Source organism: Scylla paramamosain, chromosome 11 (assembly GCF_035594125.1).
Source record: "Scylla paramamosain isolate STU-SP2022 chromosome 11, ASM3559412v1, whole genome shotgun sequence".
NCBI classification, from domain to species: Eukaryota; Metazoa; Arthropoda; class Malacostraca; order Decapoda; family Portunidae; genus Scylla; species Scylla paramamosain.
Window position 1 is genome coordinate 15,896,000 of NC_087161.1, and position 9,914 is coordinate 15,905,913.

The 9,914-nt window shown below is 44.1% G+C and overlaps 1 long non-coding RNA gene across 1 annotated transcript; it reads left to right on the forward strand.

Moving 5' to 3' along the window:
* The first annotated feature begins 4,188 nt into the window (after window positions 1–4,188).
* LOC135104984 (uncharacterized) lies at window positions 4,189–7,981 on the forward strand. The gene is made up of 3 exons (XR_010270660.1): window positions 4,189–4,347; window positions 6,657–6,849; window positions 7,298–7,981. It is a non-coding gene; the product is annotated as an uncharacterized LOC135104984 (long non-coding RNA).
* Window positions 7,982–9,914: the final 1,933 nt, after the last annotated feature.

Sequence of the window (9,914 nt, forward strand, 5' to 3'; positions counted from 1 at the left end):
GCACGGTTCCAGGCAGAGAGCAGCAATATTACATTCCACACACATATATCGCGTGTCTTTCCGTGCTTTGGGTCGCTGTGTTGATGTGCGACACACGTGACAAGGCTTCTGCTTTTTTTCTCACACGGCGTGGCAGGGATGGTCTTTGGAAATTGACGTCCTGTGAGGCGTGTAGGGTCATCACCATTTGCGGCCCCACGCCTTCCTACCCCATTTCGTGGCTCAGAGTACTGTTCGAGAAGCTGTCTCACAACCTCTGGTGAAATTATACAGTGTTCTCTTCTTCCCTGTGCTGCCCTGGTACAGGATGTGTGCGTGAGAGTGGCACAGTCAACAAGATGGAAAAACAGTTTTTTGTACCATTTCATTGTTTGCGTTTGCATTCCACTGTCGACATCATACTGTCACTTTTATCAAACAACCTCATGTTTAGGTTGTAATGAATCACACCTTGAGGCTTGCAGATGAAAGTACCCGTGCAGCGCTCAGTGTCTTCACTCCGCTCCATTTTTGGCTCATGAACAGTGGTAAGCAAATGAACTTCTCTCTTGTCTTTCCACTTAAGTGAGAGAATATTATTTGCTTGTTTGTGGATGACTTCTCCTTTCACGAGTTTAGAGGGATATTTAGGCATAAACTTCCTATTTGTTTTCACTGTTCCGCAGGCCCCTGTCATATTTTCGTGTAGGAAATGAAAAAGAGAAGGGCTGGTGTACCAGTTGTCAACATATAAAATGTGTCCCTTACCCAAATAAGACTCAAGCATAGTGCTTACAACACTCCCTGACTTGCCCAGTCCCTGCGTTAGGTTTATGTCTGTTCCAGCTCCTAAGTACAGAATCATGTCTAATATGAAGCCAGTTTCACAATCACAGAGAACATATAATTTCAAGCCAAATCTATGACGCTTCGTTCAGATGTACTGGCGAAAATACAAATGACCCCGCCAGAGTACCTGACTTTCATCAATAACCAACTTCTGAAATGGCCTGAATGTTGATTTGAAGCGGTTGCAAATATATCTTTCTCATTCTATCATCGTCAGTGGGTTTTGTGTTGCCATGGAAATGTAGGGACTGCAGGAAGGCAGTGAATCTGTTTACTGACATCACTTTACTGAAAACTGGCACGTGATGAAGTGGATCAGTCGACCAGTAAAGCTTATACTTTTCTTTAAGATTCAGCCCCATCAGCATAATAAGTGCCAGGAAAGAGTTCATTTCCCTTACAGTTGTTGGATGCCAGTCTAGGAAGCGAGAGTTGGGTAAAAGTACTCTGCAAGCAATCGTAAAACCGTAGAATTTGTTTGTTTCTTCAACTATGGTTTTCATTATTTCCTCTGTAAAAAACAGGCGAAAAATGTCGCTCTCTCGCAGCGGTGAGGTGGGGGGGTTACTATGTGCAGTGTGTTGTGTTGACTTTGACATGTGCCTGGTGGGTTAGGTGGTCCTGCACTACCATGCTGGTACCCATTCGATATAGTATCTGTACATTCTGTGGCTTTCCGTTTAGGAGATTGTGGCTGTATCTGTGCACTGCTGGATGTCGTTGTTGTGAGTGAGCCACATCATCTACTTCACAGTCATCCTCCTCTGTGCCTGACTCACCAGAGTAATCAGGATCATTAGTATCGTCTGATGATTCACTGTCCCCTATCTCTGTCACCCCTTCATCATCAAGAAGGGCTGAAATATCAGCCTCAGACAATACCTTGGGTATCTTTTTATGAAACGGCATTGTCAGGGCCTGCAGTGAACAGGTCTTGACAGCAGCAGGCACGCGCTGAATGAGAGCGGGACAAAGGTGGCCGCTCCCCCGGCCAGTGTTACCACCACCGCTCAACAAGAAAAACGCGCCAAAAATTTTATAACTTTTTTTTATTGCACACCAATGTTATAGTTTTGAAATCATTTAAATTCCATTGATTTTGTAAATATGCTGATGGATGTGAAGACAAAGTAACAAAATACATTGAAAATGTTCATTATAAATAGAGAAGCACACGGCTCATTGGATATCCCGCCAAAACTCTATGTATATGTGACAAATAATAACTTCCTCAGTTGCCAAATTATTCTTTATTACGACTAAGATAAGGACATCTACACAAAAACAAAATAAAAGGACGCACAACTGTGCAAAACGGCAAACGTACAAGTACGTCCTAAACATTTCCCTAAGAGACACGTACTTGTACTACTTGTACGTAGTGAACAGTGCACGGGTTAAAATATCACAAGTTCCATGTTGTATTACCTACTTTCAACTTATAAAAGCCCAGCTTCACTCTGTTGTTAATTCATTTATGTCTGCTGTCCCTGCCTTTGATACTTACCTTCTGCCTCACCACAACCTGCTCGCCTTCATGCTGTCATTATTTCAACTATCAGTTTATATTGCCGGGAGTATTTCTATATGGTGTATCCCTCCCTGTACACTGGCGCGTTTCCAAGCGTAATAAATTAATCATACAACAAAAACAACTCTCTCTCTCTCTCTCTCTCTCTCTCTCTCTCTCTCTCTCTCTCTCTCTCTCTCTCTCTCTCTCTCTCTCTCTCTCTCTCTCTCTCTCATGACGCTAATCACCCAACATCTTGTCCTCCTCTTGCTTCCCCTCTTCTTCCTCTTCCTCCTCCTCCTTCTCCTCCTCCTCCTCTTCCTTTTCTTCTCTTTTCCCTTCTTTTGGTAACCAAGATTGCGCTGTAAAAATTTTACATAAGACTAAAGGACAACAATGGCGAGCAATGATGATGATGATGATGATGATGATGATGATTATGATGATGACGATGATGATGACAGTGGTGGCGGTGGTGATGGTGGTGGTGGGTTTGGGAACAATAAAAAATAAGGGTGATAAGAATGATGGTGATGACAATGATGACAATAGTGGTGAGAGGTGGTGATAATGATGGTGATGGTATTAATGATGATAATGGCTGCGATGATGAAGGCCATTTCTCAGTGTAGTCATTAGGGTCATCATTGCCAGAAGGACGAGAAAGAATGGTGATGACCTCGTGAAGATGGTGATGAGAATGATGGTGATAATAATGATGATAATGGTGGTGATGATGATGAAGATGAGAATGATGATGATGATGATGATGGGAAGGAGGAGGAGGAGGAGGAAGAGGAGGAGGAGGAGGGTGATAATAATGATGAGAGTGATGTGCATAATGAATACAATGAAGATGATGAGAAATGTTAATTGTATAATGATAACAAGCCCTGTATTGTTGTGTTACGCGTGTCTGTACATTTCCTTCACTGACACATACAAAAATTTAAACAGTCATTTGCTAAGTGTTTCCTGTAAGGCTTGGATCACTTAGTGCCGCGCGGCGCCACCCCAGTACGTAGCGAGCCGAGGAACAAGAAAGGAGGGGAGGTCCACCCAGGCTAGCTGTTCCCGCATCACACAACTTACACGTTAATTTCTCGCAGAGTAAAGCAAAACACAACAGATGTCTATAGAGACCCTATACAGTATCCAGAAACATATCTGCCCGCATCCGAATACTTTCAAGAGGCTGTAGTAGAAATTACACGGGTTTTAAGGATGTTTCTTCGGTCCTCGTGACAGACTGGTAAGGTTTCTACACCATCAAAGGGAAAAGCAGTCTTGAAAACCCGTGTAATCATCATTGTGGCCTTTGAAAACAGTCTGGTGTGAGAGCAAAGCTTTTCAGAATACAGGCACATAACCTGTCCTCATGAAAAACAAGTGCATTTATGATACCTGAGACTGCCTTACTACATTCCCCCAATGACTCTAATATATCTTCTTTTTTTCGTAGCATTATCCTGTCTCTCATTGGTGAAAACATCCTCACTACATGTACTACGTTATTTTATTAGTCTCAAGTGGCTATTTAAAGTCTATAATTATAAGCCTCAATAAATACGAAAGCTGTAGTGATGGCCTGCTTCCCGTCAGCCAATCAGAGCGTTCTATTTTTCCGTTTTCTTTCTTACTCTTCGTAAAACTGATGTATCTTTCATTTGTTCTTACTTCTTGCCTCACGGTGTATTGGTGTCTTCTACTGCTAATATAACCGTGATTCTTTTTTTTTTTTTTCTTTTTTATCATTACAAGCCGTATTATGAGTGCGGCTCTGTTCTGAGTGACAATTACCTCAGCACAGCCTCGACCAATCAGCACCAAGTATTGAAGTCACGTGATACTCTCTCCTCGCCCGGCTCGCCGTCTCCTCAGCCATTCGCCCTGCGCCCGCTAACGTGATGTGACGGGTCTCCGGTTGTGTTGCAGCGGTGTGAAGTGGTGTTGCATCTTTTCTCAGCGGGCGTGTTCTGGTGGATTGCGGTGTGAAGGGAGAGGTGGATGTGAGTATGGCCTGGTAGTAGATAGGGAGGAGTGGATAGTGGAAGAGAGATGTGGAGAGTAGGATGGTGGAAGGGGGAGGTGGAGGTGGCTATGGCAGACGTGACTGGGTCAAGGTGGTGGTTGTGGTGGTGTTTGGTATGTGTGTGGTTGTAGAGGATGGAGGTGGTTGCCTAACTAGGGTGATGGTGGTGGTAGTTGCGGTGGGGGGGGTGGAATGTTGGTGGAAGAGTGTTGGTAGTGATTGTGAAAGTGACTGGCTTGTGGTGAAGGTGGTTGTGATTGTTGGGGATAGTGGTGGTTGTGTAATAGTGGTAGGGATATCGGACTTAACGGTGTTGTGGTTGCTGGGTGCGGTTGAGGGCTGGGATGGTGGTGGTGGTGGTGGTGATGGTGATGCTACGGTTGTCAAGGTTTATAGGGAGATGGTCGTGTGTGTGTGTGTGTGTGTGTGTGTGTGTGTGTGTATACTCCTGTAACTAGCAAACTGTTGTCATTCGTTCACTTGTTTCACCTCCCTGTTTCAGACCTTCCTTCTCTCCCCTCCCCTCCCCTCACATCCCGCTCCCTTCCCCCCCTGCCCGCCACCCTCTCCCCACTCTTCCTCGCCTGCTCTCCCCTGCTCCTCGTGTTCCAGGTGGCTGTTACCTTATCTGATTTAATATATAATGGTTTTTATTTGAGATCGAAGCTCCACGTAATGAAAGGCAGAAATCTGTGCTTTTGATTACTATTATTGCACTATTGATGTAAACTTACAATACAAAATTAATTCTATTGGGAAATGAGTGTTTATTTAAACAACTCCATCTATATAATGACCTGTGTGATGTGGCATCAGCGAGAGAGAGAGAGAGAGAGAGAGAGAGAGAGAGAGAGAGAGAGAGAGAGAGAGAGAGAGAGAGAGAGAGTAATAATATTAGTAAATGAGGCTAAATTTTAACGTTATTGACTCTTTGATAATGAAAATTAGATGACTGAGATTGCAGTCAAGTAAGTTGAGAAGTTGAGCAAATAAATACGAGCAGGCTGTCTGTCTGTCCGTCTTTCAATCAATCAAACAGTCAGTCTGTTGATGGAGGACTGGTGGAGAGAGCACCCTGTGTCTGTCTGTCTGTCTGTCATTCGCTCAGTCAGTCAGTCAATCTGTTGATGGGGGACTGGTGGAGAGAGCAGCCTGTGTCTGTCTGTCTGTCTGTCTTTCAGTCAGTCAGTCAGTCAATCTGTTGATGGAGGACTGGTGGAGAGAGCAGCCTGTGTCTGTCTGTCTTTCAGTCAGTCAGTCAGTCAATCTGTTGATGGAGGACTGGTGGAGAGAGCAATCTGTGTCTGTCTGTCTGTCTGTCTTTCAGTCAGTCAATCTGTTGATGGGGGACTGGTGGAGAGAGCAGCCTGTGTCTGTCTGTCTTTCAGTCAGTCAGTCAGTCAATCTGTTGATGGAGGACTGGTGGAGAGAGCAATCTGTGTTTGTCTGTCTGTCTTTCAGTCAGTCAGTCAGTCAATCTGTTGATGGGGGACTGGTGGAGAGAGCAGCCTGTGTCTGTCTGTCTTTCAGTCAGTCAGTCAGTCAATCTGCTGATGGAGGACTGGTGGAGAGAGCAATCTGTGTTTGTCTGTCTGTCTTTCAGTCAGTCAGTCAGTCAGTCAATCTGTTGATGGGGGACTGGTGGAGAGAGCAATCTGTGTCTGTCTGCCGACGTGATTCCTGCCTCCATTGTTTCATTACATATGAAAACTACAAGAACGGGAAGTATTGGTTTTATTTATGAATTGACTGATGTGTGGTGGTGAAGGTGGTGGTGGCATTAGTAGTATTTAGGTGTTCAACTTAATAGGGAATGAAGGTAATGCGTATGCGCTGGTGGCTTGAAAGTAACAAGTGGTGATGAAAGGTGGTGGTTTGAGATGGTGGCAGGGCCTGTTACCACCTTCACTGTCCCAAGTCAAGGAGGGAGGCACTTCATTATTGTTACACCTGCTATTTTACTCACCTACTTCTCTCTCTCTCTCTCTCTCTCTCTCTCTCTCTCTCTCTCTCTCTCTCTCTCTCTCTCTCTCTCTCTCTCTCTCTCCTCTCTCTCTCTCTCTCTCTCTCTCATTTTATATTTGCCTGTTGTTCTTTTTCTTCCTCTTCCCAAATTCAATCAAACTGTATTTTTGTCACCATTTTGAGTGTTAACACAACCTAACCTAACCTAACCTTTCTTTGTCTTATTTATTTACTTTTTCTTTTTTTTTTTGTATTTCTAAGTGTCTCTAAGCCTTTTTAAGTGGTAACCTACTTTAATGTAACCTCTCATCACTATTGCAGAGGAGATAATTGGTGGGCTGTGTGTGGTGAGTGCCACATTGTCTGTGAGGGACCCCCAGAGCCACACAGCACCAGCTGCAACAGCTACAGCAGGAGGAGGAGGAAATGGCATCCACCTTCTACCTCACCCAGTGTCACTGGGGCCTCCTCCTCCTCCAGCAGCTGGCCAGGGTGCAGGGACAGGATGAGCAAGGTGAAGAGTGGTGGTGGTGGTAGAATTGATAGCAATGTTCAGTATGGTAGTAAAAATGCTATTAGAGCTCCTGGATTATATATTTTTAGTAGTAGTAGTAGTAGTAGTTCCAGCGTTTGTTGAAATATACTGGTAATTATACACTAATAATAATAATAATAATAATAATAATAATAATAATAATAATACATCTATCCAGGCCATTATTGTTGTGTAGAGTTGAGGTGCAAACAAACACCTGTAAGTGTGACACGACTGCCTTTATTCATCAGTCACACATACAAAACACAACAACAACTAACACATAAACAACAACAACACAATCAACACATCATTTAATAACAAACAGACAACACTAACAAAACAAACTCTGTTAATATTCCTTGTAAATTGTGAAAGAAAACAAAAAAGGAAAACAAAGATGATGATAATGGTGGTCTTTCCCCAGCAGGTGGTGACAGAGAGGGTGGCCAGCTTGTCCCTCCCTCCTGCCACCCAGCCACAGCACTGGCAGTTGCTGCAGTGAGACTGCCCAGGCACAAGTTTGTGCACGTGTCCAGGACGTGAAGGTGATGGGAACGTGTCCTGTAGGAGGGAGCAGAGCTGTAACAGTACCCGAGTCTGCTGCTGTGCTGGGAGAAGGAGAAAAACATCAGCAGTAGTTAGTAGTGGTAGTAGAAGTATTCAGCAGTGGTGGGGCTCTGCTGCTGCTGCTGCTGCTGCTGGCAGTGGTGCAGCTGTTCACTCCTCCACAGCTGCTGCCTTCCCTCAACATACTGTGTCTTCCCTCACCTACAATGAACAACTATGAACAATACCTCTCGTGCAATCAGGCAGCGCTCAGCTGTACTCACTCACCGATAGACTGACCACTAAGAATTACCTGTGGGCCACATGACAAGGCCCACGCCAGCCAGGCTTGGTTGCCAATCAATAATAACAACAACAACAACAACTCGTGCAATGAAGAACACTGAATAACAACAACACCTCTCCCCTGCATCATCAACAATCAACAACATCTGCTTTGTTTCACTGATGCTGGCCTCTCTCTCTCTCTCTCTCTCTCTCTCTCTCTCTCTCTCTCTCTCTCTCTCTCTCTCTCTCTCTCTCTCTCTCTCTCTCTCTCTCTCTCTCACCTCACCTCAGGCCACAGCGCCACAGTATGTCCCCCCACAGTATGTTTACAAACCCACAGTGACTCCCCACAGCCCCTCACCAATAAGTGACCCCCTCACACACACACACACACACACACACACACACACACACACAGCATAACATACACAAACGCTGCATCTTGTACAATGGCCACAATAAAGAATGGACACACAAAATGGACAAACTTAATTTTGTTCCGACCTGCGTGAATGTAGTGAGGCTCAACATGTACAAGTGAACAGTGAGGAGTGTATTAGATTCAAGACTCAAAGATATTATACACAAAGTACAGGACACAGGTTGATGATGAGTATGGTGAGTCAAGCATTCATCTGTGGCTGGTCTGCCTCTTGAAGCACAGCACTGACCTCTAGCTCCACTTGTTTCAGCAGCCCCTCACTGATCTGTGTGGCAACAGCAGTACTAGTGCTGTGTGTTTGTGTGTGTGTGTGTTTAGTTCAAGTCAAGTGGGTTTTCAAGGGTGTTTTTACAGTTGTAGTGACAGATTAACAACATTTCTGCATTACTGACAGGGGAAACATTCTTTTAAAAGGCTGGAGTTGAAGTGATGTGGGTTTTAAAGGGTGTTTTTACGGTTACAGTGACAGATCAACATTTCTGCATTACTCACAGGAGAAACGCTCTTAAAAGGCTGTAGCTGAAATGATGCAGATTTTCAAGAGAGTTTTTACAGTTGCAGTGACAGATTAACAACTTTTCTGCATTACTGACAGGAGAAACATTGTTTTAAAAGGCTCTAGTTAAAGTGACGTGGGTTTTCAAGTGTTTTTACAGTTGCAGTGACATATTAACATTTTTGCATTACTGACAGGAGAAACACTTTTAAAAGGCTGTAGTTGAAGTGATGCAGGTTTTCAAGGGTGTTTTTACAGTTGCAGTGACAGATTAACAACATTTCTGCAGTACTGACAGGAGAAACATTCTTTTAAAAGGCTTTAGTTGAAGTGACTCGGGTTTTCAAGGGTGTTTTTACAGTTGCAGTGACACATTAACAACATTTCTGCAGTACTGACAGGAGAAACATTCTTTTATAAGGCTTTAGTTAAAGTGATGCAGGTTTTCAAGGGTGTTTTTACAGTTGCAGTGACAGATTAACATCATTTCTGCATTAGTGACAGGAAACACTTGAGAACCCGTCTAAGCATCCCTGTGGCCTTGGAAACATGCAATATTCTAACACAGGGGGAGGGGGAGCCAGATTAAAAAAAAATTTGAGAACTCAACTTGTTAAACAATGCAAGATTACAAACTTGATTCAATCCTGCAGAAACAATTATGCAGCAAGAATTGGGTGTGAATACCTGACACCCTGGTGCACACACACACACACACACACACACACACACAGCTGGGCCAGTCCTCTGCAGCAGAGTTGGGCAATGTCTGACATCACTTTGGCTGTCTTTGGTGCTGATCCAGTCCAGCAGTGACACTTAACTCACTGTCAGACAGAGAGAGAGAGAGAGAGAATATCAACAATTTTTATTTACAACAGCAACAACAACAAAAACAACAACTTACTTTCTCTTTTTTCTCCTTCTCCTCCTGCCCTCTTCTCCTTCTCATGCTCTTCCTCTTCTTCCTCCTCCTCCTCCTCCTCTTCCTTCTCTTCCTCCTCCTCTTTCTTCTGTGCTGTGCTTGTCCTCCTCTTCTTCCCAGCTTCCTCCTCTTCCTCTTCCTCTTGTGTCTTCCCCAAGAGTTCAGGGAAGACTGGAATCCTTGCCAGTAGCTTCAGGTCCTCTTCAAAACTGTAAGTAGTAGTAGTAGTAGTGACACACACACACACACACACACACACACACACACACACACACACACACACACACACACACACACACACACTCCAACCATTTTTCTATCTCTTTCCTCCTCTCTCCTCTCTT